This window comes from Panthera leo, chromosome D1 (genome assembly GCF_018350215.1).
Source record: "Panthera leo isolate Ple1 chromosome D1, P.leo_Ple1_pat1.1, whole genome shotgun sequence".
Classification (NCBI taxonomy): Eukaryota; Metazoa; Chordata; class Mammalia; order Carnivora; family Felidae; genus Panthera; species Panthera leo.
Genome location: NC_056688.1, coordinates 72,139,615 through 72,159,182, shown reverse-complemented (window position 1 = coordinate 72,159,182; position 19,568 = coordinate 72,139,615). Strand labels below are relative to the sequence as shown.

Genomic DNA, 19,568 nt, shown 5'->3' with positions numbered 1-19,568 from the left:
AATCATCAAATGCCTCTGGCCCTGAATCCACATCCAGATATATGTGTGATGCCTGTTTGCTCCTCATTAAGGGATTTCAAGAAGAACAAAACCCATTTGGGAAAGGAATAAGTGGGTCCTACAGAAGCCATTTTTCCACGGGCTGGGCACTTGTCAGTGGTGGGGCGGCTTTGTGTCGAGTGTTTACATAGAGAAGTGGTTCCCACGGTGGCCAAGGCTGAGGGCCTTGGAGGCGCAGTGCACGCTCTGGGAACTCGGGGGACGCTGCTGTTGCGCCCCCGACATCCTGGCACCTTTCTTCCGTGGATCCGCGGAATTCGCTTCGGGAAGTATCTCGTCAGCGTTCAGCTGTTTTTAAGGGGACGTAACCCCACCTGCAGCGCTCTTGAGGCCACGGTGATTGGGTCAGGGGTGGGCACGTGACTCGCCCAGAACCAATGAGAAAAGGCTTTTGCGGAGAATTCTGGGACAAAGATGCCTGCTTTTTCTCTTTGTAAACCCCGGGTGCTCGTAAGTTAGAGCGGTTTCCCAGGTTGCTACCCCGAGGTCTAAAAAGAGGCCAAACGACTGAGAAAAACGAGCCGTGCTGATACGGTGTGAGCTCCCGTGAAGCTGCAGCTGAAACTACTCTCAGACTTTTCAGTTTCCTGAGCCAGGTAGCTCCCTTTTCTTACTCTAATTTGGGTTGGAGTTTCTTTCATTTATAACCAACAGCTAGAGCCTTGCCTGTTAATAAGGATGATGATGTAGGTCCAATTACTCCAAAATCCAGGTAAATGAAATTGCTTCATATAGTAAAATAGTGCAAGCTGTGTCATTGGGGAGACCGGGATTCAAATTACAGCTATGCTCCATCGGCTGTGTGACTTGGGGGAAAATAATTGAATTTTTCTGAGCTTCCTGTTTACTCGTCTACGACATGGAGATGATACCTGCATTTGGGGTTTATGAGGACTAGAGATAGCATATGCAAGTCACTTAGCCTGGTGACTGACCAAATATGCCTTGCACACATGGCACATTAAGAGGGGCATCAGTCCTTTCTTTGCCCATTCTGGCAATCCCAGTTATCCTCTGGACTTTTGAGGTTTCCGCAGAGGGATTTCTATGTTTTTTTTTTTTTTTTTTTAATTTGGGCTGTACCAGGTTATTTTTTCTTATTATTTATTTATTTATATTTATTTATTTTTTATTATTTTAAATTACCAGGTTATTTATTTTCTATTATTGAGAGTAATAAGTGCTCATTGAAGGAAACAAGAACATATAGAAAAAGGAGGGCATAAAAATCACCCATTGTCTTATGAGTGAGTTAATTACTTTTGCCATATTCAATACTTAGGTTGTTTATAACACACATTTTTGGCTCGACGAAGGTTATACTTTATATAAGTATGTACATATATAATGTACATTCCTTTGGTCTTCAAAGGCTACGGAGGTAGTTGTGGAGCAATATGCATAAAAACCATGGAGCCTATTGGGAGAGGAGGAGAGGATGGAGAATCTGACCATGTTCCATTTGAGGGCTGCTGGAGATGATGCCAACTGAGATTAGTGGGCAGGAATGGGACCCTGTGTGGGGTCCTGCTGCAAAATGACAGGGACCCAAACAAGTGGTAACTTAAAAAGCATAGAAAGGAAGAGAAATTGTTATTTCACTCTCACGTACAAAGTTTAGAGGTAAGAAAGGCATTTGTTCATAAAATTTTCTGCTCCTTTAAGCTCCTACCGGTTCATGCTTCTCCGTCCCTAGAATGTGGTTCTCATTTGAATGATCCAAGGTGACAGCTAGAGCTCTGGACAACATATCTGCATTCCAGGCCGAGGACAGAGGAAGGAGCGGATGAAGAGAAAGGGCATCCCGGCTATCTTTTAAAAAAGGTTTAAGGAAGTTGTTACCCTTCTGCTTTACACCCTAGTGGTCAAAGCTTAGTTTCAGGGCATAACATGTTTTCTGAGAAGTACCTGGATCTTAGGAGGAAGGACAAAGGGAGGGAAGCAGAGGAGGACATTTCCTAATGGAACTTAATGTTTTACACTTAAAAATGAGAGAGAGAGAGAGAGATTCAGAGTAACACAATGATAGTCTTATCCTCTGGGTTCACTGAAAACGTTTCTCATCTTTATTTTATGGGAAATAAGATGACATACAAATAACTTAGAGAATTAGCACTGAATGTTTTGCCACATCTATAGCCATGTTCTTGCTCTACTGCTGTGGCTCAAGAAGAAACTGAGAAAGCTGTAGCTCTCGTGATTCTCTGCCTGTCAAAGGGCAGGGGATGCACATGCGAATGGATCAAATTAGTCTCTGTTTCTAGAAAACAAACTCACTGGGGAAATTCTTGTGCTGGGTATGGGGTAACTTTGTCATCCGTTGGCCTTGGCTTTGGACCTGTGAACTGGTTTGATGTATGGAGGATCCCAGAATGTGTGCCTTGGAGCAATTCGTAGTTGGCCAAATACGCAGGGAACAGAGCTTTCATTCTACTGCTTAATAATCTCTCTTCCTAGCCCTATGATGCACTTCGGTCATCAGGTCTCATCTGATTGACCTTATGGCCACAATTCATTGTCTGTTATGCCTGGAGACAAGTACAAGCAGTGCGAGTTCAACAGGACAAGACCCCAGAAGCTCTTGCCAAACTATGTTGGACCTATTGCAGCTCATTGGTGGGGGAGAGGAGGCTCTCAAGATGTCTCACTCTGGGGGGATTCAAGTCTCGTGTCCACTCTGCAAAAATTTTGAACCTCTGGTGAACATTTGACTCTTCCCCAGTCCCCACCCACCCTCCAGATTCACCTATTAATCAACTGCAGTGTGCCAGGCAGTTTGCTAGGCTGGACAGGTGTAGTTTGGTTCTGACAATCATTGGGTGATTGGTCAAACATTATTAAGCCCTTACGCTGAGCTGGGTGCTGGAGAAATAAAGGGGAAGAGAGATTCTACCTTCAAAACCTGACAGACTGACAGAATAGCCAAACATGAGAGGGGAAAAGAACACACAAGTATTATTGAGCCTCTAAGGAGAGGGGAAACCCAGGAGGACTCGAAGGAGAGAGTGGTTATTTGAGTCTTGGGACAGGAGGAGGAGAGCAGCTTAAAAGGCTCCATCAAGAAACTGACACCCAAGTTGAGGCAGGAGAGAGGAGTTGACATTTCCTTGGTGGCTGAGGAGGAGGCAGAAGAGGGAAGTGAATGGCATTGTTGCCGTGGGAGCAGCCTGGGTGACTTCTATAGCATTTGGGTATGGCTGGGGCACAGGAGTGATGCAGGCTAGGGACAGTGAGAGGCAGGACAGGAAGGGGGATGCCGGGAGGACTGAGGAGGAACTTGTGGGCCTGGGCAGGCAGGGGAGCAGGGAGCTCTGACAAAGAAGAGGGGTTGGGACGGGTGGGGGCCCCCAGAGCCAGCAATACCAGCTCAGGGCAAGCAGGAGGCCAGGTCCCTGGGCCTGGGTGTAAGGGCTGCAGGAAGAGGGCAGGGCTGCAGGAAGAGGGCAGGGCTGCGAGGCCAGGGTGAAGGGCCATTTCTCGTGGTCTGGGGGTCTGATGGGGTGTCTGGAAGCTGAAGGTGGGTCTATGTATGGAGGTCTGTGGAGACTGGCACTTTGGGAAGCAAAATGGGCCCACAAAAGGAGTGGCTCCCTGATGAATCTCATACTACCTGGCCAGCCCTTCTGGACGGAAGAAGTCTCTGTAGACCCCTGACGGGGCTCCTTTACTGTCAGATTCCTGCAGTAGGGGCAGCATTATCTGGGCACTGAGGACCTGGGATTGAATTAGAATTCTACAGCCTACGTGACTTCACTGAGCCTCAGTCTCCTCATCTATAAAATGGGAATAGTAACAAAATCAGCTACTGTGATGATTAAATGATTAAATGGTAGGTCGTCAGCAGGGAGCCTCAGCCTGACTGGCTGTGAGGTGCTAACAGGTCCTAGAGAGATGGGCAGGAGACCAGGGTCAGTGCTGACTTCCTGAGGGTCAGCAACAGCCACAGCCACATCCCTCTGCCTGCCCTGTGCATTCAGGAGGGCCAGCCTGTGGAGAGGTAGCTGTGCTCGGGCCCTGCGTGCATGCTGAAGTCTGTGCTGATTGAACTGCCTCCTTCTCTAATCAGGCTGCTGCTGTGGAGTGGAGTAGCTGGGCCTGGGACGCACTCGGCTAATCAGCGTGCATTCTTAGCTCTGCAGTTGAATATTTTAACTAGGAGCTTTCTTCCCTTGAGCTGTTTGAGGCACATCCATGCATCAGCATGGGACAAGGGTTGCCAGGAAGCACAAGAGATAGGCTTGTTTTTTAGGACTTTAAGCAGTGAAGGGAGTCCCAGATGGGTAGTACGTTCACCCGTTTCCTTTATAATTCAGACATCCAAGTGGCCAGTCACTGTATTTGGGCTTACCTAACTGTAGGTGGGGAGATAGTGGCCAGTTATCCATCCACGTTTCTGCCCATCCACCACCTCGTCTGTCTCTTCTCCTATCCCTGCATCTCCCCGATCCACCCATCTACCCATCCACATAGCCATCCGTCCACCCCCCCACCCATCCACCTCGCATTCCCCCATCCATCTATCCATCCATCCATCCATCCATCCATCCATTAATAATCTGTTCTTCTTGGGCTCTTACAGTCATTCTTTCCCTTACTATTCTAGGAAGAGGAAAGGAGATCTCTGCCCTACCTGAATTTCCCAGAGGCTCTCTGGGGAGTGTATACTTGTGGTGGTTGTTGCTTGTCATCCCCTCGTGTGAGCTGCACTTGCGGGCTTGTCCCCTCATGCTTCCCAGCCGTCCTTGCTTCTCCAGATCCCTCTCCTCCCCCCACAGCAGTTGGTCCCAGGCATGGGCACAGCAGCCTTCCCTACTCTCTGAGGCCCCACTGACATCAGTTGTTGTGGGGGAATGGATTACATCGAAGATATTCTAAGGAAAGTGTGGCACACAGAGAAAATTTAAAACTAGACCTCCTACATCAAAATTCACATGGCCTGCTATGTACAGCTCATCCTCAGAAGCCCTTTCCCCGCCTCTTTCTTCCTGGTGCTGGTGGCCAGTCATCGTGGGCAGGGCCTGAGGAGGGGGGCTGCCGTTTCCACTCAGCCCAGGGTCTTCTCTCCTCTCATTCCCTTCCCTGGACCTAAGACCATGAAACCTCTACCTCCCACTCATCAGGAATAACAAAACAGAACCAATGGAAAAACCTGCCACTTTTAACATTAAAGAACCAAGTATGGAGGTATGTCTTTGTCCACGGGGCAGATTCTTAATAATTATTTTGTAAAGAAATTTTTTTGGTAAAAATGCTGGATTTCCTTAACCCACTTTATTAGATGAATCCTGGGGGCCTTGCCTTTGTAAAACCAAAAGACTGAATTTGGGGGGGGGGTGGTTTCCCTCCAAGAAAAGAGCAGTCTGTCCGCAAGAAGAATTGGCCTGGCCTCTCTAGATTACAGAACTGACTGCATCTTTCTTGCCTTTACCCTGCTCCCCCCTCACACATCTATTGGTCCTCCCTTTCAATATTCGCCCAGTTTTTCCATTTCTACAACAAATATTTACTGTGTACCTCCTAAGATCCGGGCTCTGAACTGGGTACTGAGGACATAGCTGTGAATAAAACTGATGCAGGCTGAGTCTTCACGGAGCTCTCAGGAGAGTGGAAGAGGAGATAGTAAATAAATATATAATGCATATTTGAACGGAGATAAGTGCTGGAAAGGGAAAAGTGCACCCAAACAGACTTCCCTGTAACTGGCTATTTATTTCTTCACTTGTCTCCTTTTGCTCATTCCTCCAGTCACCAGCAAATACTGACTCAACACTTGTCATTTGTTTGGCACCAGGCCGGGTGCTGGAGACCCAAATATAAAAAAGACCTCGACCCTTCCCTCAAAGCAGGCACAGAGTGATGGGTGAGAGGAAATAGATAAATATCTCACAGTGGTGCAGAGGGGCTGGAACCAGAGCAGAGATGCTTAAGGCTCACTGGAAGCCAGAGGAGGAAACCGCCACTGTTGTGAGGGGGCCAAGGGACAGGCTTCCTGTAGGAGGTGTCATTTAACCAGGACCTGGGATGGGAAGGAGGTTGCCAGGCAGAGATGAGGGTGAGAGCTTTGAGGGCAGAGAGAACAGGCTGTGAGATTGGGTGTTGGGTGGCGTTCCTGGTGGCTAGAGAGTATGTGCAGGGAGAAGTGGTAGATGAGGCCGGGGCAGTGCTCTGGGTCTCAGGAACCACGCCCCCCTGTCCCCCCCCCCCCCCCCCCCCTCGAGAGGAGCCTGACAACTGTGCCTGCAAAGGGGCACAGAAACAGGGCTAGTGCTGCGGGAGATAGAGTCAAGAGAGGAAGAGGCTGGCTCTGCAGAGCGGGAGAAGGAACATACTCAGAGGCATTTGGAGGCCCCCACCTCTGCACTCGACACCTGCTGGGCTGTGTTTGGCTTCTATGTGAGAAGCCTGTTGCTGAGGGTAAATTCTTCCTGGTTGCCTGCGCTTACCTCCCAGCATGCTAATGAGCGTGGAGCCTCAGGAGATGCCAGAGCCTGTTACTCAGTGTTTGTTGAGTGGAGCAGGGCTAGGTGGAGGCGCTGCCAGTTAGAGGGAGGCACGGATTCCAGGGCCAGGTCTGGCACCTGGCTCTGTGAGACCAGCCACAGGCCTAGGGAAGGGGGAACTGGAGGCAGAACCAGAGCCAGGAGCTCCGTGTGAGAGGAAGGTGAACATACTGGGCTGGAGAGCGGGGAAGGCGGTGTTCTGAACCTGACTAGTCAGTTCACAGAATTCTTGGAAACACCCAGCGGAGTAGCTCATGTGGCAGGGTGGTAATGTGAAGTATTTACTTCTGCATTTTGACCCCGGGACCTTCCCTCTTCTGGGCTGCTAGACATGAAAGAATGCTTGCTGGGTAATTTTTTTCCCCCACCTGAGAAGAGATTAAAGCAAAGCAAAACAAAAACAAATTTCCTTGTGCTGGAAAAGGAAATGCTGGAGCATATGTTAGGGGAAAGTCTGGGCTGGGGAAACAAAGAGGGTTAAAAATGCAGGTGTCATAAAGAAAGAAGATGGAAGTGATTTCATTCTCGCATAACAGTCCTGGGCAGTGTGCAGGCAGTTCTGTTCCACGAGGACTCCCAGGGACCTGGGTGCCCTCCATCCTGTTGCTCCATCACCCACACCATAGTTACCTCACTGCACAATCAGGTGTGGGCACAGGTACACCGTGTCCTGGCTTGTGGGAAGGGCAAGAGCACGCTGGGAGATTAGATTGTTCACAAAATTTCCCTTCTTTTTGATCTGCCTTCATGGGGGGCAGTAGACTTCCTCTCTCCAGTTCCAAGTTTAGGCCTTAAGAAGCTTCCTCAGTTTCTGTTTGATTTTTTGGGAGCCTGTGACCTCAGGCATGAGCAGAACCTACCCATGGTAGCTGTTGTCTCTGGAGCTTGTCCCCTGGTTGGGAACAGAGCAGCTGCTCAGAGCCTGTGAACAAGAAGTAAATAATATGCATGTTTGTTTGCCTCTGAGTTTGGGGGTGGTTTTATAAAGTATTATTGCAGCAAAAGCAGACTAATGACAATGTATGTATTGACGGCAGGTACTTTTCTTTTAAAGAAGTATCAGTAAAACTCAAAAAAATGAATTTTTCTCACATTCTATTAATCATGTGACTACACCTAGCCTCAAGGGAGGCTGGAAGACAGTCTGCAGTTGATCAGTCCTGTTCCCAGTTTAAAAAGGATACACAGATGGCAATAAGCACATAAAAATATACTCCCTAACTTGTACCCCAATGTTTATAGCAGCACTTTCAACAATAGCCAAATTATGGAAAGAGCCTAAAGGTCCATCAGGTGATGAATGGATAAAGAAGTTGTGGTTTATATACACAATGGAATACTACGTGGCAATGAGAAAGAGTGAATTATGGCCTTTTGTAGCAACGTGGATGGAACTGGAGAGTGTTATACTGAGTGAAATAAGCCATACAGAGAAAGACAGATACCACACGTTTTCACTCTTATGTGGATCCTGAGAAACTTAACAGAAGGCCATGGGGGAGGAGAAGGAAAAAAAAAGGGAGGGAGGGAGCCAAACCATAAAAGACTCTTAAAAACTGAGAACAAACTGAGGGTTTATGGGGGGTGGGAGGGAGGGGAGGGTGGGTGATGGGTTTTGAGGAGGGCACCTGTTGGGATGAGCCCTGGGTGTTGTATGGAAACCAATTTGACAATAAATTTCATATTAAAATATATGCTCACTAATCAGTAAAGAAATGCAAATTAAAACCATAATGAGGTGCTACTAAACTCCCACTAGAACTGCTAAAATAAAAAGGACTTATCAGACTGTGTTGACGAGGAATTCTCACACACCACTTGTGGGATCGTAAAACATACGATCGCTTCAGACAATAGCTTGGCGGTTTATTAGATGGTTAAACATACATCTGCTGTATGATCCAAGTAATCCACTTCTGCATATTTACCCAAGAGAGTGTGTGTACTCAAAGACTGATAATGTGAATGTAGCAACCTTATTTGTAATATTTGTATTAGTTCCAGATGGAAACAGTTGAAGTGATCCATCAAGAAGTGAACAGATAAACAGACTGTGGTACATCCATACAATGGAATGCTATTTACCAATAAAAAGTAATGAACCATTTGTACATGCAGCAACGTGGATGAATCTCAAAGCAGTTATACTGAGTGAAAGAAGTCAGACGAAAAAGTAAATACTTACGATTCCACTTACATAAATTTTTAGAAAACACAGTCTAATCTGTAGTGACAGATCTTTCACTGCCTGGGGATGAGGAGGAGCAAGGAATGGCCTACAAAAGGGCATAGAACATCTTTTGGAGTGATACACGATCACTGCCTTGACTGTGGTGGTGGTTTCAGGCATGGGTATATACATGTGTCAAACTCATCAAATTGTGCACTTTAAATGTGTGCAGTTTGTTGTATGCCAAGAATCTCAAAGCTGTAAAACAAAAATAAAAGCTCTTACTGTGGGAGGAAGAGAGGGTGGATTTTGGTGAACAACTGGCAGTGTCCCCCACAGAGGGGAGAGGGCATATGTAGATGCTGGTGGGGGGTCTCTGAAAAATGGTCTTGAGTCTTCCCTGGGGCTAACTCTGTCTGGCCTTTTGGACAGGTTTGGGGGTTGAGAAGGTCCTATGTCTATTCTGTAGTAGAGCCCTGGGGGTCTGGAACCTTATTGGAGTTCCCGGGGCCAGTGAGGGAAGAGTGGAAAAGATGTGGCCACAGAGGGGAGAGGGTGGTGGTCAGAGCCACACAGGGCTTGGACAGCTGCTCTCAGTCTTCCCCCACCTCCGTGTGACCGGAAGGGCAGGAAGATTTTTACGAACCCTCAAAAGGGGGTCTTAATTCAGACCCTCCAAGAAATAGATGTGAAGACAAGAGGTGGTAGTATACTATACTCTCAGCCCTCACTTCCTTGGGCTCCAGGCTCATGACTTCTGGCTTTGGAGTTTCGGGTGGGTGCTTAGGGTGGGGGACCAGGGGGACAGGTGCTCAGGGTGGGGGACACCTCTTCCTCTACAGTGGACAGGGAAGTCTTACCTGTCCCAATTCTTCGCTCCTCCCAATGTGGGCGGGTCTCTCTGCCATATCCTTGACTCACTGGAGCCTGGCCCAGATCATCAGAACTGTCTAACCAACCTACAGATTCCTGAGAAATACCAAATGGGTGTTTTTCCAGGCTACTACCTTTGGAGATGTTTTGTTACACACAATAGCTAACAAATAACCGTGACCAAACCTCTACCCACGCCCCTGTCTCCATCACTCAGCTGTGAACACTCATTTCAGCCAATGCTGTCCCCTGTCTTGGCCCTTTCCTAGGTTCTGAGAACCTTTTGCACAGTAGAGGCCGGAGAGGACCTGGCCCCACATGCATCCCTCTCACTCCCTTCGGAGAAAGTGGGGGACCAGCTGGCTCAACACAAGCCACTGCAGAGGAAGCAAAGAGTCACAAAGAAGCAGGGAAGCAGCAAGGACGTGCATTCCACTCAGAGAAATACACGACTTGATTACTACTCAACATTTGCGGTACCCAGATACTCTAATTAAGAGAAAAGGTCAATAGGTTAAATAAGTAACTTAATCAGAAAATTATGCAAAGTGCCACAAGTCAAACATATTACACAGTCCTTGAGATCGATACAGTATGCAAATCGATCGCCCTCGATCAGGGCAGTTCAGCAACTGGAAGGTGGAAGTCAGTGGAGGAGGCTCAGGAAACCCAGCCTGAGCCGGGGAGTGTGGGTACCTGGCACCCTGGCATGGGGGTGGGTGGTGCGCCCCATGAAGAAGTGTGACCAGTGGGAGAAGATCAGTCTATCATGTAGAATGGTGAAGGGAACAGGCATAGAGTGTGGGTTTGGAGGCCCACAGACCTGGGCTGGAGCCCCAGCTGAGCTGTGTGGCCTTGGACAAACCCCTTAGCCCCCTGAGGTTCATACTAATACTGACCTCTCAAGTGTTAGGAAGGATAGATTATCAGCTCTGATGACCCTTGTGTGTGTATGAGTAAGAGAGAGCGAGAGAGAGAGAGAGAGAGTGTGTGTGTTAGGGCTTTGTGGTCATGTGTCCAGTGAGATTTCCTTCTTGTCTGCCACCTGCCTTCCTGTTGCCACAGCCCTGCAGCCAGGACTAGCAAAAGGCCTTTAAATCCATTTAGGACAGTGGTTCTCAACTGGGGGTGATAGGTGGCATGTCTGGCTACATTTTTGGTTGTTATAATGGGTGGGGGTGGGGGTGTGCTACTGACATCTAGTGGGTGGAAGCCAAGGATGTTTCCTAAACATTCTCGAATGCACAGGACAGCCCCTGATAACAGAATTTTCCAGCCCCAAGTGTGGGTAGTGCTGAGGTTGAAAACCCTGGTTTAGGAGGTTTGGATAGCTCATGAGAGAAATCACAGGATGGCTGAATCAGCCAGGGCACCCTTTGGGGTGATCAGAGAACCTACTGATGTAGCCTGTCAGGGTTTGGGAACCTCTGAGGGACCCCGACTGGTCCTGGCCCCCCAGGAGCCCCTGCCCTAGGCCCATGAGAGGAAAAACAGACTCAAAGAGGACAGATTTGTTCGGAGCAGCCCTGCCAGCCCTGCTGCAGAGGGGCCGGCCACTAGGCAGCCCTTCCAGGCCTGGGCTGGCCCTGTGGGAAGAGGCCCCTGTGGTGAGGCTGCCCTGGTCTGGCATTCCCTTGCAGCCTGAAGGAATGTTGTAGAAATGGACCCTTATTTGGGCTTGTTTTTAATCCCCCAGGAGCTTTGGAGCTGCCTGGCTTTTCCCAGGCTTTCCTGCTGCTCAAGGGGGGGGAAGTAGGACCTTGGGGACCGTCCCAGGCCTGGTGTGGTGAGAAGGGCACCCATCCCCCACCTGGGGTACAGAGCCAGAGGCCCAGAGCATTCCTGTTGCTTTGCAGGAGGCCTGTAATGCTGCTGGGGTCTCTGGGAAAAGAAGGGAGTGGATGTTTGTCTCTGGAGCCTCCTTGTGGCACCTAGGCCCCCTGAGGGGTACTCTCCTTGAGGGTGGCTGAGTTGGGTGCCAGCTGGGTCCTTGAGGGGACAGGAGCCGGAGGAGATCAGGAAAAAAGAGCAGAAAGGGTAGTGCTGGGTGGCGAGGCATCTTCGCTTTACCCCCTTCCTCTTCTGACGGCCAGGGCCTCAGGCCGCACTTCCCTTCCCTGGTTCTTGACTCACAGGCAGTTAGAGATGCCACAGAGTCCTCTCCAGTGGTATGGTTACAGCTGGGGAAATTAAGGCCCACAAATGGTGAGGGTCTTGCCTGAGGCCATAGAGTGGGGTCAGTGGCAGGGCCAATAATGGTGCCTAGACCTCCCTACTTTAGTCCAATACTAGAGTGTGACAATCTCACAGCTGCCTCTGCTCATCCTTCTCATGAAAAGCAGCCTTCCAGAAGGGACTCGGTGTTAATAGCACTGTAACAAATTATTCCACAACCTTAGCGGCTTAAAACAATGAACATTTCTTATGATGCAGTTCCTGTGGGTCAGAAAACCAGGCAGGCAGAGTTTAGCTGGGTCCTCATAGGGATCAAGGACTCTCACAAGGATACTATTGGCGTGCCAGCTGGGGTCGCCATCATTTCAAGGCCAGGTGGGGGTGGGGGGTTGAAGATTTCTTCCAACCTCACTCACGTGGTTGCTGACAGACCTTAGGTCCCCACTGGTTGTTGGCCAGAGACATCCTTGCCAGGAAGGGCTCTTGGCACAGGAAAGCTCACAATATGGTACCTCAGACACAGGGTGGAGAGAGAGTAAGTGAGAGAGGATGAGCAAGGCAAAAGTAGGACCTTTGGAAACTTTATTAATTAATTACTTAATTTGTTCCATATGCCATACTTTGATCCCCATGACTTATAACATTGTACCTCTTAATCCCCTTCACGTGTTTGTCTATCTCCTCATCCTCCTTCTCCCCTCTGGCAACCACCAGTTCTCTGTATTTATGAGTCTGTTTCTGTTTATTGTTATTGTTGTTTGTTTTGTTTGTTCATTTGTTTTGGTTTTTAGATTCCACATATAAGTGAAATCATGTGCTATTTGTCTTTTTCTATATGGCATATTTCACTTAGCATAATGCCTTCTGGGTTCATCCATGTTGTCATGAATGGTAAGATTTCATTCCTTTTTGTGGCTGAGTAATATTCTATTATATGTATATTTATATATACATACATACCTATATATATATACATGTGTATACATATGTATATGTATACATACGAATATACCACATCTTCTTTATCCATTCATCTGTCAGTGAACACTTAGGTTGCTTCTGTATGTTGAGTACTGTAAATAATACTGTAATAAATAGAGGGGCACATATATCTTTTTGAGCTAGTGTTTTTGTTTCCTTCTGGTAAATACTCAGAAGTAGAATTACTGGGTCACATGGTATTTCTATTTTTCATTTTTTGAGGAACAGCCATACTGTTTTCCATAGTTGCTTAGAATCTCCTTTTTTATAACCTAACTTGGAGTGACATCTCATCACTTTTGCCATATTCTATTTGTTGGAAGTGAGTCATGAGGTCCAACCAACATTGTAAGGGGGGGTTTACACAAGGGCATGATACCAGGAGGCAGGGAACACTGGAAGCCATTTGAGACTCTGCCTCCCTCGTGGTGGGGAGAGAAAGCCCACTGGCTTGATGTGGGCCCTTGGCTTCTTCCCTAGTTAAATTGTTCATTGACTTTAAAACTCCTCGGTGAAATCCCAATAAATTTGATGATTTAGGTGGAGCGGGAGCTGGGTTGGGATCCTCTTCTCTTCTCCATGCCCCCAACTCCAGGTCCAGAGCCTCAGCTGAGATGAAGTCCAAGTTTCTTTCCAATTGTACCACCTAGATTTTAAACTCATCAAATAAATGCCAAAGAATTTGGATATGGGTCAGAAATGTCAGGTCCCTAGTCTTAGTTCACCAATGTTCTTACCTGTGAAAGGAGGAGCCAGGATGGGGGGGTTTCTGGTGGAACATTCTTTTTATGTTGAAACTTTCTTTCACTCTGGGGACAGAAATTCCCACGTTCCTGCCTTCTCTTACCCTTCCTGGAATGCCACACTAGGAAGATGCCTGTGTATCAGAGAGGGATTGTTGCATTGCTAGATGAGTCTAGAGGGAGGGAGGGGGGCGCGGCAGGGTGGAGAAGGTGCTGGAAGCTGGGCCTGGATCTCTAAAAATATGGCACCCACCCAGGCAACTGCCTGAACCTAGCAATGGTGCCTGGAGTCCCTGGAGGTCAGGGAGGGGCCCAGGCAAAGAAAAGTGGGAAGCTGCATGCAGAAGGCCGGCTTTCAGCCCTCCCAGGAGACCCTCAAGAGGTCAGGGATTGTCCAAAATGGCTTCCTTCCCCAGGAGCCACATCCCAGATTTGCTTCTCTGTCTCAGCCTGGCTTCCCCCATCATTGCCCAGTCTTGGCATTTCCTGCCTCATCTCCTTTCCCACACCTTGTGCTCAGCCCTCCCTCAGCTCCATGGCTCCCACCCCAGCCCAGGGGCCAGAGCCAGCGCATCCTCTGTGGAGGATGGTGGCGTCCCAGGGAGCATGTGTGCCTGGGCTCCCACCTCCAGGCTGGAAGCTGCTGCTTGCTGGCCTGGGGGCAGGGAGGAGGCGGTGAAGGCCGCTGCCAGCGTCTCAAATTCATTTCTAATTCACTTTCCTTCTGAAGTGGTTTTGAGGAAGCGCAATATCTGAAAAGGCAGCTAATGTAGGCCCTGTAAATAGTGCATTCGAGGGCTGTAATGGAGGGAGAGAGAGAGAGCAAAGATGGATTAAGTGCCCACCTTGGGCTTGGGGAAAAAAAATCTTTTGATCTCGCAGTACTGCACAATGCCCTATTACCTTGTTGGCTTGCATCAGCCAGAGAGAGGATGTTTCTTATTGTGATTGCTGCAAATTGGCACCTGTTTCCTGGAGAGTAGCTTTCTCCTGAATTAAGTAGAGCATCGGGCTCCATCCCAGGTGATAAGGACCTCCTATTAGAGGATAATGTCAGCTGAGCCACCTCCAGTCGGCCTCGCCTGCCTTGGGGAACCCTGGCTTGCCACACTCTCTGGGTGCTGCCTCACAGGCCAGGGGCAGCTGGGAGCCCTTCTCTGCAGGGGCCTCATCTTTTCTACCCCAGCCATGTGTCATTCATTGCTCCTACCAGATCTTTCTGACGGCTATCGTGGGCCACAGAGCCGCTTGGAAGGCACAGTGCTGACCTTTGAATTCATTGTCTTTCCCCAAACTTGACCTTCCTAGATTCTCCCTTATATTTAATTAATGAATTCATTCAACACATATTTACTGAGCAACTACTATGTTCCAGGCATTCTGATGGGTGCTGGGGACACAGCAGTGAAAGAGACAGCCCTGCCCTCATAAGGCCTGCACAGTAAGGTAAGAATCTTTGTGATTACATGGGACTCATCCATATTATCCAGAATAGTCTCCCTCTTTTAAGATTAGCTGACTAGTGACCTTGATTCCATCTGCAACCTTATGTCTCCTTTGCCATATAACCTAACAAATTCACAGGTACAGGGATGAGATGTGGACATATTGGGGGTGGGGGTTGTTATTTTGTCTATCCTACCTTTGAACTGGTCTCCCAGCCTTACTCTTATCCCCCGTAATCCAGATTCCAAAGAATAGGCAACAGGATCTTTTATTTTTTATTAAAAATTTTTTAATTTCAGTGTAGTTGACACACATTGTTACATTAGTTTCAGGTGTACAACGTAGTGGCTAAAATCTCTCTCTGTTATGCTGTCTGTGCTCACCACAAGTGTAGCTACCATCTGTCGCCATATACAGGGCTATTTCAGTATCGACCGTATTTCCTGTGCTGTGCTTTTTATCCCCATGACGTATCCATTCCAAAACTGGAAGCCTGTACCCCCCACTCCCCTTCACACACTTGTCCATCCTCCCCAACTTCCCTCCCTTTAGCAGCCATCAGTTTGTTATCTGTATTTGAAGGTCTGATTCTGCTTTTTGTTTGTGTGTTTAATAATTTCCTTTGTCTTTTTAGATTCCCCATATGAGTAAAATGATATGGTGTTTGTCTTTCTCCGTCCAGCTTACTTCACTTAGTGTAGTACCCTCTAGGTTCATCCATGTGGTTGCAAATGCCAAGATCTCATCTTTTCTAGCGGCTGTGTAATATTCCATTGTGTGTGTGTGAGTGTGTGTGTACATACGCCCCACATCCTCTTTGTCCATTCATCTATTGATGGACCCTTGGGTTGTTTCCATATCTTGGCTATTGTAAAAAATGCTGCAATAAAGGAGACAAGCATATACATTGGGGATAGTCTCTTTAGTAAGTGGTGCTTGCAATACTGGACAGCTACATAAACAAAATGAAACTGGCCTACTTTCTAACACCATATACAAAAATAAACTCAAAATGGGTAAAAGGCCTAAATATGAGACCTCAAACCATAAAAATCCTAGAAGAGAGCACAAGCGATAATTTCTTTGACACTGGCCAAAGCAGAAAGGCAACCTCTGAATGGGAGAAAACATTTGCAAATGATATATATGATAAGGAGTTAATATTCAAACTATAAAGAACTTATAAAACTCAACACCAAAAAAATATCTGATTAAGAAATAGAGGACCCCAATAGACATTATTCCAAAGAGGACAGATAGCCAACAGACACATGAAAAGATGCTCAACATCACTCATCATCAGGGAAATAAATGCAAATCAAACCATGATGAGATATCACCTCACACCTGTCAGAAGGGCTAAAATAAACAAGGTAAGAAATAACAAGTGTTGGCAAGAATGTGCAGAGGGATCTTTTAAAAACACAAGTCAGGTAATATCATCCTTCTGCCTAAAACCCTCTTGCTGTGCTTAGAACAAGATCAGAAGTCATCACCTCCACCTGCAGGACCTGGCAGGCCCAGTCCTCTGCCCCCTCCAGCCCCTCACCTGCCTCACTTCCCCTTGCTCACACGGGCTCCCTGGGCCTGAGCTCCTAGGGGTGACTTGGTACTGGGTTCTTTCCTCTGACTCCTCTGTCTCTCATGTTTTAAGTCTCAGCTTAAATGTTTTGAGAAAAGGCTCCCTTTACTTGTGGCTGAAGTGCACCCGTTATTGGTTCATGCAGCCCCTGTTGCAACCCTGTTCACGGTCCGTAATTATTTCGTGTTGGTCTGTGAAAGCCCTGATGGCAGGAGCTGGACCTCCCTGTGCTCTGGTCAGCCTCCTGGCCCTGGGCCTGGCACGCAGTAGGACCCCAGTGAATATTTATTTTTGGGTGAATGATGATATTCACCATATATTACTGAGTGAAAAAAAGATCATGCTGCCAAAGAATATATGTAGCCCTTAATTAAGAAAAAAAGTCCTATACATGTGAATAACCAGGTATGTTTGTGCCACTAGAAAAATTCAGGAAGAATCAAGTTTATTTCAGGGATGACCTCTAGGAAGGGAAATAGATGGGGATATACAAGAAGGTGACTTCCCCTTTTTACTTCATACACTGACATTTAAAACAATTTTTTTTTTGTTATAAGCATGTATAACCTTTTTTTAAAGGAAAAAACTTGAAAGTAAACAAAGTTTTTCTAATTGAGTATGATCAAATGCCAGAGAAACTGGGCAAAAAATATATTTTTAAAAACTTATGTCTCCTAAATGCCTCCCAGAGGTGTCCTTCTGTCCCTCGGCATTGCTCCCACCCCCACTGCCATTAATGGTGACTGACCTTGGCCTTGACCTGCCCTGGCTCCAAGAGGTCCTTGAGGGATGGTGAGGGATGGGTCTCCAGTCAGATCTGAGCATTCCCCACTCCTTCCTATATCACAGCCCTGGCGTTTCCCCACCTGCAGAACAGAGACTGAGACTCTGGACCTAGTGGGGTGTGTGTGTGTGTGTGTGTGTGTGTGTGTGTGTGTGTGTGTCTGTCTGTCTGTCTGTCTCTAAGGGGTTGTGGCTCAGTTGTGCTGCCAGAGTCTGGCCTGACTGTCCAGCACTATTCCTCATATCCTTCTCACACCCCACATATAGGAACCCAGAGCCAGGGCCCTATGCCATTTTGCCTTTCTACGCTTTTTTACCCACTGTGCTTTCCATTGGGAAGGCTTTTTGTATTTACCTGGTGGACATCTGTGCATCCTTTACTACCTGGATCCTCTGTGGAAGTTTCCACAGTGCCTCCTGACTCTAACCCCTCCCCCAGCAGAGCTAGCCTCTCCCTCCCTGGGAAGCTCCTAGAGAGATAGGAGAAATGGTTCAGGGAAAAGCCTCTGCCTCCACACTGCCCACTCCCTGCTTCTAAATCCCAGCTCCAGTACCTACTAGCTGTGACTTTAGGCAAGCGACTTAAATTCTCTGAGCCTCAGTGTCTTCATTTTCGACATGAGTGATGACACACATAAGGTGGTGGTGCCTTTAAATGGGGTCACCTATCTGAAGCTCTCCTTTCAGAGCCCCGTACCTGCAAGGGCTCAGCAAACAGTAGTCCTAAGGAGCATGTGGCACAATTAATGTGTCAGGACATGCAGTAGGATGTCTTGGAGGGCCAGGGAAGCTTTACAGAGGAAGCAGTGTCTGAGCTGAGTTCTAAAGGACAAGGAGATGGCTCCAGTTGGTGGGTGGTACCATGAGCGTCAGCCACACACAATGGGAGTCCAGAAAAGTGGAGTCATGGAGGAGAGAACGTGCCCAGTGGCCCAGAGGACGAGAGCCCCCAGGCATCAGGCCAGTTCCCTGCTGGAGGGATGTGGGGACTCACAGCCTTTGTGCTGCTTCGGTCCAAGCTGTTTGGGGTTTGGCGTGAACACACAATAGTGCCTGAAGAGGTGGCTGCAATTTTCCCCTTGAGCTCTCAGATGTCTTGAAATTGGTCTGAATAATTTTTTCCCCTCAAATTGTTCAAAATGTTCTGTTTCTGGCCCGAGCGCTTGGGTTTCCTGTTGCCTCATGGAAAGGGCCCTGGGGCAAATTTGGAGGTCTCGGGGAAACTCAGTGAGTCAGGGCACCCTCATCCACATGCCCTGCTTCTCTGCCGAGCCAGCACCCCAGGGGCTGGAGGGGCCGGTGGCTGGTGGGTGCTAGTAGGCTGAGCTCCGAGGCCCCACACTCAGGCTGCGGCCAGCGCCTGTGGGCAGGCTGGGCTGCAGGCCAGCGAGGGCCAGCAGGAGCTGCTGGGAGCCTGGCCAGCTGAAGCCTGATACCTGGCTCCTGGCTCCATGGGTAGCTGCCCAAGAGGGTGGGACAGAGGCGTGGGCCTTCTCGGGCGGCCAGCCTGGGGGTGGCTCTGCGGCTCTGTTTGTCTTGGCGCCAGCAAAGCAAGAGCGAGGAGGTGCCGATAGCATCGCGGGGTCCAGCCCGTCTCCAGGGAGATAGTACTTGTGCTTCCCCAGCATGGGCGGGCGTGCACACACACACCATTCACCCATCAGCCCCCTTCTCAAGCTGGCCTTAAGACAAGCTCCCACGCAGACATTCCAGTGAAGGAGAAGGTGTTAAGGGAAGGGGTGTGTGCGAGGAGTAGGTGTCCAGGCCAGGGGAGTCTCTTGGACTGTGACATCTGGGGTGGGCGGCAGAGATGTGGGTGCTGGCAGGCAAGAAGCTTTGGGAGGGTGGGAATGCTCTGATTATAGAAAAGTCCTTTCACACTCCCAGCCGGCGTGTACCTCCCAGTGCTCTATGGCCTGGATTCAGAACTCTTTTCTCAACTGCCCCATGATGGCCAGGCCGCTGGCTTGCACTTCACAGCTCTGGGGCGGCATTCACCCTGCTCTGTGGAATCATGTCCCCGAGAGTAAAGGCGCTGTTTTCATAGAACGGACTATAAACGTGCCCCCCTGGGCTGTGCAACAAGGTGGCACGGAGACCCCCTCGGACTTAAAGGCTGCTGTGGGGAAGGGGACGCTAGCTTTCCCAGGGCTTCAGAACTTCGGGCTTCTATACCATCCTGCAGATGAATTCCGGGAAGTCAAGAATTTTATTATTTATTGTGTAAGAGAAAGGGGTGGGGAGAGTGGTCTTGC

At 48.5% G+C, this 19,568-nt stretch overlaps 1 long non-coding RNA gene across 1 annotated transcript in view; it reads left to right on the top strand.

Annotated features, from left to right (window-relative positions):
- The first annotated feature begins 479 nt into the window (after positions 1 to 479).
- LOC122200918 overlaps positions 480 to 19,568 on the top strand; it is a 154,966-nt gene continuing 135,877 nt past the window's right edge. Inside the window, exons 1-2 of the long non-coding RNA XR_006193988.1 lie at positions 480 to 656; positions 14,878 to 14,948. This is a non-coding gene — a long non-coding RNA (uncharacterized LOC122200918). The remainder of the gene's footprint in view (positions 657 to 14,877; positions 14,949 to 19,568) is intronic.